This window comes from Lepidochelys olivacea, assembly GCF_965140295.1.
Source record: "Lepidochelys olivacea isolate rLepOli2 genome assembly, chromosome: 13".
Lineage (NCBI taxonomy): Eukaryota > Metazoa > Chordata > Testudines > Cheloniidae > Lepidochelys > Lepidochelys olivacea.
Genome location: NC_140423.1, coordinates 37,317,019 through 37,324,303, shown reverse-complemented (window position 1 = coordinate 37,324,303; position 7,285 = coordinate 37,317,019).

Sequence of the window (7,285 nt, the reverse complement as noted above, 5' to 3'; positions counted from 1 at the left end):
TTAGATTATGATTTCTTTAAATGGCTGAGAAAAGAGCTGTGCTCAATAGAATGACTATTCTTGTCTGTGTGTCTTTTTTGTAACTTAAGGTTTTGCCTAGAGCAATTCTCTATGTTTTGAATCTAATTACCCTGTAAGGTATCTACCATCCTGATTTTACAGAGGTGATTCCTTTACTTCTATTAAAAGTCTTCTTGTAAGAAAACTGAATGCTTTTTTTCATTGTTCTAAGATCCAAGGGTTTGGGTCTGTGGTCACCTATGCAAATTGCTGAGGATTTTTACCAAACCTTCCCCAGGAAGTGGGGTGCAAGGGTTGGGAGGATTTTGGGGGGAAAGACGTGTCCGAACTACGTTTCCCAGTAAACCCAGATAAAGTTTGGTGGTGGCAGTGGAAATCCAAGGGCAAAGGATAAAATTAATTTGTACCTTGGGGAAATTTTAACCTAAGCTGGTAAAAGTAAGCTTAGGAGGTTTTCATGCAGGTCCCCACATCTGTACCCTAGAGTTCAGAGTGGGGAAGGAACCTTAACAGCCGTAGTCTAGGCTAATTAGATTGTGAGGTCTCTGGGACAGGGAATCTTTTGTCCCATGTTGGACAGCGCCTAGCACAATGGGGTCCTGGTTCATGGCTCGGGCTCCTGGGTACTAGGGTAATATAAATAATGAATAATAATAGTTACATCTGATTTAAGCTCTGGAAAATCAGGTAGTTTGTGACTACAAGAATGATTTAAGAATTAATACAAGAATGGCTGAAGGCAGTGGTTCTCAATACAGGGATACCCCTGGGGATACGCAAAGGTCTTCCAAGGGGTACATCAATTCCTCTAGGTATTGGCCTAGTTTTAGAAAGCACTAGCAAAGTCAGTGACTCGTTTATAGTGCTCTATGTACCATACACGTAAATACCAGTGCAATACTTATATTCCAATTGATTTGTTTTGTAATTATAGGGTAAACATGAGAAAGTCAGTAATAGTGGGCTGTGACACTTTTGTATTTTTGTGTCTGATTTTGTAGGCAAGTAGTTGTTAAGTGAGGTGGAACTTGGGACTACCCAAGGCAAATCAGACTCCTGAAAGGAGTAGAGTAGTCTGGAAAGGTTGAGAACCACTGGCTTAAGGTAACTTTATCCCAGTCTCCCTGCAACTACATGGGAAGGAGATTTCTGAGCAGATGGCTCTTTAATCTAGCAGACAAAGGCATGACAAGAGCCAATGGCTGGGAGCTGAAGCTAGAGAAATTCAGGCTAGAATCATAGAACTGAAAGGAACCTCAAAAGGTCATCCAGTCCAGTCCCCTGCACTCATGGCAGGACCAGCACCATCTATAACATCCTTAACAGTTGTTTGTGCAACTTGCTCTTAAAAATCTCCAGTGATGGAGATTCCACAACCTCCCTAGGCAATTTATTCCAGTGCTTAACTACCCTGACAGTTAGAAAGTTTTTTCTAATGTCCAACCTAAAACTCCTTTGCTGCAATTTAAGTCCATTGCTTCTTGTCCTATCATCAGAGGTTTAGGAGATCAATTTTTCTCCCTCCTCCTTGTAACAATCTTTTAGGTATTTGAAAACTGTTATTATATCCCCTTTCAGTCTTCTCTTTTTCAGAGTAAACAAACCCAGTTCTTTCAATTTTCCCTCATAGGTCATGTTTCTCCAGACCCCTAATCATCCTTGTTGCTCTTATCTGGACTCTCTCCAATTTGTCAACATCCTTCCTAAAATGTGGTGCCCAGAACTGGACACAATACTCCAGTTGAGGCCTAATCAGCACAGAGTAGAGTGGAAGAATTACTTTTCGTGTCTTGCTTACAACACTCCTTCTAATACATCCCAGAATCAGTGGTGAGCTGGAGCCGGTTTGCACCGGTTAGTGCGAACCGATTGTTAAATTTTGAAGCCGGTTCAGAACAGGTTGTTAAAGGGGTGGGGAAGCTCAGACGGAACGGACAGGATCTGGCCCGCGGGACCGTCCTGTCCGCCCCACCTGAGCTCTCGGCTGGGGAGGCTCCCATGTGAATTTGTACTGACCCGGCGGCACTTTGAGCCTTCGGAGGTGGGTCCTTCACTCACTCCGGGTCTTCGGCGGCGTTTTGGAGGCAGGTTCTTCAGTGCCACCGAAGACCTGGAGGACTGAAGGACGTGCCGCCAAAGTGCCACCAAAGACCCGGAGCGAGTGAAGGAACCGGTTCTTGAGCTTCTGGCAGCTCATCGCTGCCCAGAATGATGTCTGGTTTTTTTGCAACAGCGTTACACTGTTGACTTATATTTAGCTTGTGATCCACTATGACCCCTAGATCCCTTTCTGCAGTACTCCTTCCTAGGCAGGAGTTCTGTAATCGTGATTAGCCTTTGGAGCAACTTACCTAAGGAAGTGGTTTAAGGAATATTGATGTAGCGCACACACACCGACATCAGGGAAGCCATACAAATGGTTATAAGCAGCTGGCCCATGAGAGTACAAGGCGAAACATCAACCTGTCTCACTGTCAGGCAAAGAAATATATCAGGAATTTAAAAAAAAAAAAAGACAAGGGGAAGTGAATGCAAACAGAATTTCAGTGAAACGCAGATTGACACGGCTGTAAGTGGTTGGATTGGAATAGCCACTAAGGGGCAGCAGAGGGTAAGGGATATGGAGAAGGGGCTGGTTTTACCCTAAGGTTTAGCCTGAGAATGGCTTGGAGGATCTGCTGGGCCCTAGTGTCCCATCTCCAAAATAGGCTCGTGCCATACTGTGATTATTTCAACAAGCGCCTAAGGGCCTCATAGAGGATAGGCACATCAATGGCTATTAGTCAGGATTAGGGTGACCAGATAGCAAGTGTGAAAAATCGGGACAGAGGGTGAGGGGTAATAGGAGCCTATATAAGAAAAAGCCCCAAATACCGGGACTGTCCCTATAAAATTGGGACATCTGGTCACCCTAGCCAAGATGGGCATGGAAGTGTCTCAAGACTCTGTTTCCCAGAGCTGGGAATGAGCGACAGGGGATGATCACTTGAGGATTATCTGTTCTGTTCATTCCCTCTGGGGCACCTGGCATTGGCCACTGTCGGCAGACAGGATACTGGGCTAGATGGATCTTTGGTCTGACCCAGTCTGGACGTTCTTATGCCTCTATAGGGAGCCTGATGGGTGCTGTAAAAACAGATAGTGACAAAGGCTCCCTACGCACAAGAGATTACTTATGCAGCAGGGAAAGGCAGACCAGAAGTGGGAGGGAAAACAGACACACAGAAGGCAGAAAGGACTTGCCCAAGTTCATACAGCCATTAGTGGCAGAGTCAGGAAGTCACCCTTAGACTGTCGGTTCTTTAGGGAAGAGACTAGACTGTGTGTCTGGGTGTCTACACCCCCTCGGCACTACTGCCAACAATGATAAAACCCTTCCACGGTCTACACCGAAGCTCTGTCCGCCAGGCCAAGTTGTTTTCCTATGTTCTTGCCGAGAAAGGCAGGATAAGAAACAATAGCTGGACGTTACAGACAGACAAATGTGAAATAAGTAGGGTTGGCAGAATTCAGGTTTGATGGATCCTGTCCATGGGTATTTTTAAGCATTTTTAAAATTATATTATCTATTTGTACAAAATTAGTAGTGGGAGGGTCGACATCACATGTGAAAATATAAAAGGTCAATATGCTTAAACTTTCCTTACTTTTGTCTATCGGTAAATTTCAGTTTTTATGGTTAGAAATATTTTCCATTGGTTTGTGTGTGTGCATGGGGAAATTGATCTTTACCAACATTTACCAATAAAAATCTGATCCTTCCAAGCTCAGAAATAAGACCTACAGTTTTGTTTTGTTTTAACAGTGAAAGCGATTAACTATTGGACTCAACTATCAAGGGACGGGGTGGATTTCCCATCTCTTGAAGTCTTCAGATCCGCACTGGAGGCTCTTCAGGAAGATGTTTTATCCATGCGCAATTTATTGAGATTAATACAGGGGCTACTGAGAGAACCTCTCCAGCCTGTGTGACGTGGGCGATGAGACCAGATGATCTAAGGGTCCCTTTTGGCCTTAAACTCCCTGTTTCAGAAGGTGTCGGTCCCTATCGTTCATTGTATAAAACTAACCTGGGGGGAAGGAACTGCATCCGGGTGTTCAGCTTTGTCCAGAGCGGATAGGGTGCTAATAGCAACCTTGTAGTTAAAACACAAGGCCGGAGCCTGGGAGATCTAAGACGTGAGTCTCATTGTTATTAGTGGCCTGCTTTCCCGAGGCACACCCTGGCTCCCATCAGCAGTGTCCTTGTTCTCATTTAGTATCACCCCTCCCGCTTTTTTTATATGGGAGGTGCTGAGATTATGGAGAAAAGTAACAGAATAAAGCCCTCAGGCAGTGGCCCTCCACCTTTCCAGACGACTGTACCCCTTTCAGGAGTCTGATTTGTCTTGTGTACCCCCAAGTTTCACTTCCCTTAAAATAAACTTGCTTACAAAATCAGACATAAAAACACACAAGTGTTGCTGAAAAAGGGCCGACTTTCTCATTTTTAACCATAAAACAAATCAACTGGAATATAAATAGTGTACTGACATTTCAGCTGATGTACCCCCTGGAAGACCTCTGCCTGCCCCCGTGTACCCCTGGCTGAGAACCACTGCCCTACGGAATGGAACCCTGGTAGTTGCAGCAACAGTAAAAATGGACAGTCTGTCATCTCTCTTCTTATTTTGTGTGAGACACTTTATCCTTCTACACAGAACAGTTTTGTCGTCATAAAAAGTACATAAGAACATAAGAACGGCCAGACTGGGTCAGACCAAAGGTCCATCTTGCCTTTGTCCTGTCTGCCGACAGTGGCGATCCCAGGTGCCCCAGAGAGAATGAACAGAAGAGGGAATTTAGAATTAAGGGCCCAGAATAGACAGGGGCCGGATGACCCGTGGCTGGAAATCGGCCTCGCACCATTGGAGTCAACGGGCCACACCTGGAGCTGGGCGCACTGGTGTAGTTATAATAAACTCCGTGGTGCCAGATCCCCAGCTGGTGTAAACCAGAGTAGCCACAATACGGCTGCTGAGCCTCCGGCCCGCCGCTGGCTGTGAAGCAGACAGATCTGCAAAGCTGCACAGCTGTAACTAGAGTTTTAAGGAGCTGTGAGGTGTGTTTCCCTGTTGCTTGGTCAAAGTGTTACCACGTGATTTCTGGTACCCACTGAGGCTCGTTAAAAAACTTGCAGTTCCTCCCTGCTTTGACTTTTTAATTGTTGCCTTTGCTCCCTGCTTGCAAAGTGTGTAATCCCCAGGGCTAATTAGGGAGAGCTTTGAATTATTGTCCCTATGGGGCTTGTTAGCCGCAGCAGAAATGTTGGCAAACAGTGAGTGTAAATGAAACCCGACTGCGTGCAGAGGGGAGCTAAGTCAAGGTGAGACATTAGTAAGGCCAAAAATCCCTGGAGAACAATTACAATGTCACAAGCAGAAGCAGACATCTAACACCAGATCCCCACCTGGGGTAAATCAGCCGAAGACCAGTCGAGTTCAGTGGGACTCCGCTGATTTACTCCGGCCAATGAAATGGACCCGGGTTCCGTGGAGAATTTCTCAGCAACAATCCCTCACAAATGGATGGTAAAGACAAGTACAGAGTAGCACGTCACAGCTAAACACCCTGCGACAGCCAGATGGCTCATGGGTGGTCTGGAAATGGGATACGGGGCCTTCCCCCCCTTGGGGGCACCAGCTTCAATCCGGTCCTAGAGCAGGGGGACGGGCTGGCTCGGGTGGTGGTGCAGGGTGGGGAATGGGATATGAGGCTTCTCCACTCTAGGGGCAGCTGGCTCTGATCTGGCCCAAGGCCAAGGGGTCTAGCTGGCTCAGGGGGTTAGGAATAGGATATGAGGCCTTTCTCCATTAAGGGTTGCCACCCCAGCTCCAATCTGGCCCTGAGCTAGTGAATATGGGAATGGCATATGGGGCACTGGTTCCAGTCCACTAATGGCTGAGGGTCATTAGCGCAAAGGGGGCATTCGATTGGCTCAGTAAAAGTATTTGGCAGTGGCCCACCCCACTCCCAGGGCACATACTAGTGGAAACACCAAGACATCGGGCACCAGCTCCCAGCCCTGTTGTATTGCTTGTTGGAGGTGCCAAGTGTCAAATGGGGCAGTGACTCTGAACTCCCTTCCCGCTCCTGGCGCTGACCCTGCCGGGGAATGGCTCTGAGTCCCAGTGTGACGGTGTGCTTCAGGGAGTGAGGTGGGAGGTCCAGTAGGGGGCGCTGGCCCCTCGCAGTCGGTGCTGACCTCAATGCCCCAATGTGGTGCTAGGGGGCATGATGCATTGGGAATTTCCCTCTTTTGGGTTAAACTTGAAACCAACTCTCTGCTCCTAGTCGCCTTGTCACTTTTCCTTAGAGCTGGTGTCCAGCCCAAACGCAGACTCAGTTTGTCTCATTCTGCCTTCTTCTGTTCACTCTTTTGGTCTGAACTTGGTACAGGGCTCTTCTTCCTCTACAGTAATGCACCACTATAGTGCACTGTAAAACAGCCACAGTGTCCCACCTCAGAGGTGGCTACCCTTCAAAAGGCAACGAGGCACCTCACAGGTGGGTTATTTAGATAACATTTTCCAAGCAGTTTCAAGTCTTTGGGTGAAAAATCCTCAGGACTGGCAATCAATCCAGCTATGATTAATCATTACAAAGAATCAGGCAACAACTGGAAATGCTGTTTAAAGCCTTGCACAGGCTTTCTACTGAAAAAAGGTATCTGTTTTTATTAACATTCAGCATCCAATAAATGTAAGACAGGATTCCACGGGGAAGAAATGTACTGCAGTCATTGTTATAGCTAGTTTTCAATTCTCTTTGTATGAGTGAGACGAAATAAGGGAGCTCGATGGATAAATGAGATATTGTTTGCCTTGTTGTAGCCATGGTGGCCCCAGGATCTGAGAGAGAAAAGGTGGGTCAGAGAACACCTTTCATTGGGGCAACTTCTGTTGGTGGAGGGGACAAGCTTTTGAGCTAGACAGAGCTCTTGCCCACCTCTGGAGGAGGGAACCAGAGTGTCACAGCTAAATACAAAGAACTTTGGCCCAGATCCTCCCATTGATTTCAATGGTCTGGAGTTTTATTATTGCTATTTTCCAGATACAACCGAAATAAGTAAAAGAATAAAACCCCAAGGAAGATAACACAGCTTCGGCAATAGTTAAAATGGTCAGACTGTCACTTCTCTTCAGGTCATATGTTGTATGAGACACTTGATCATAAGGGGTTCACACATGTTGTAGGAGACCACCTGCAATGAAAAAAGAAAAGG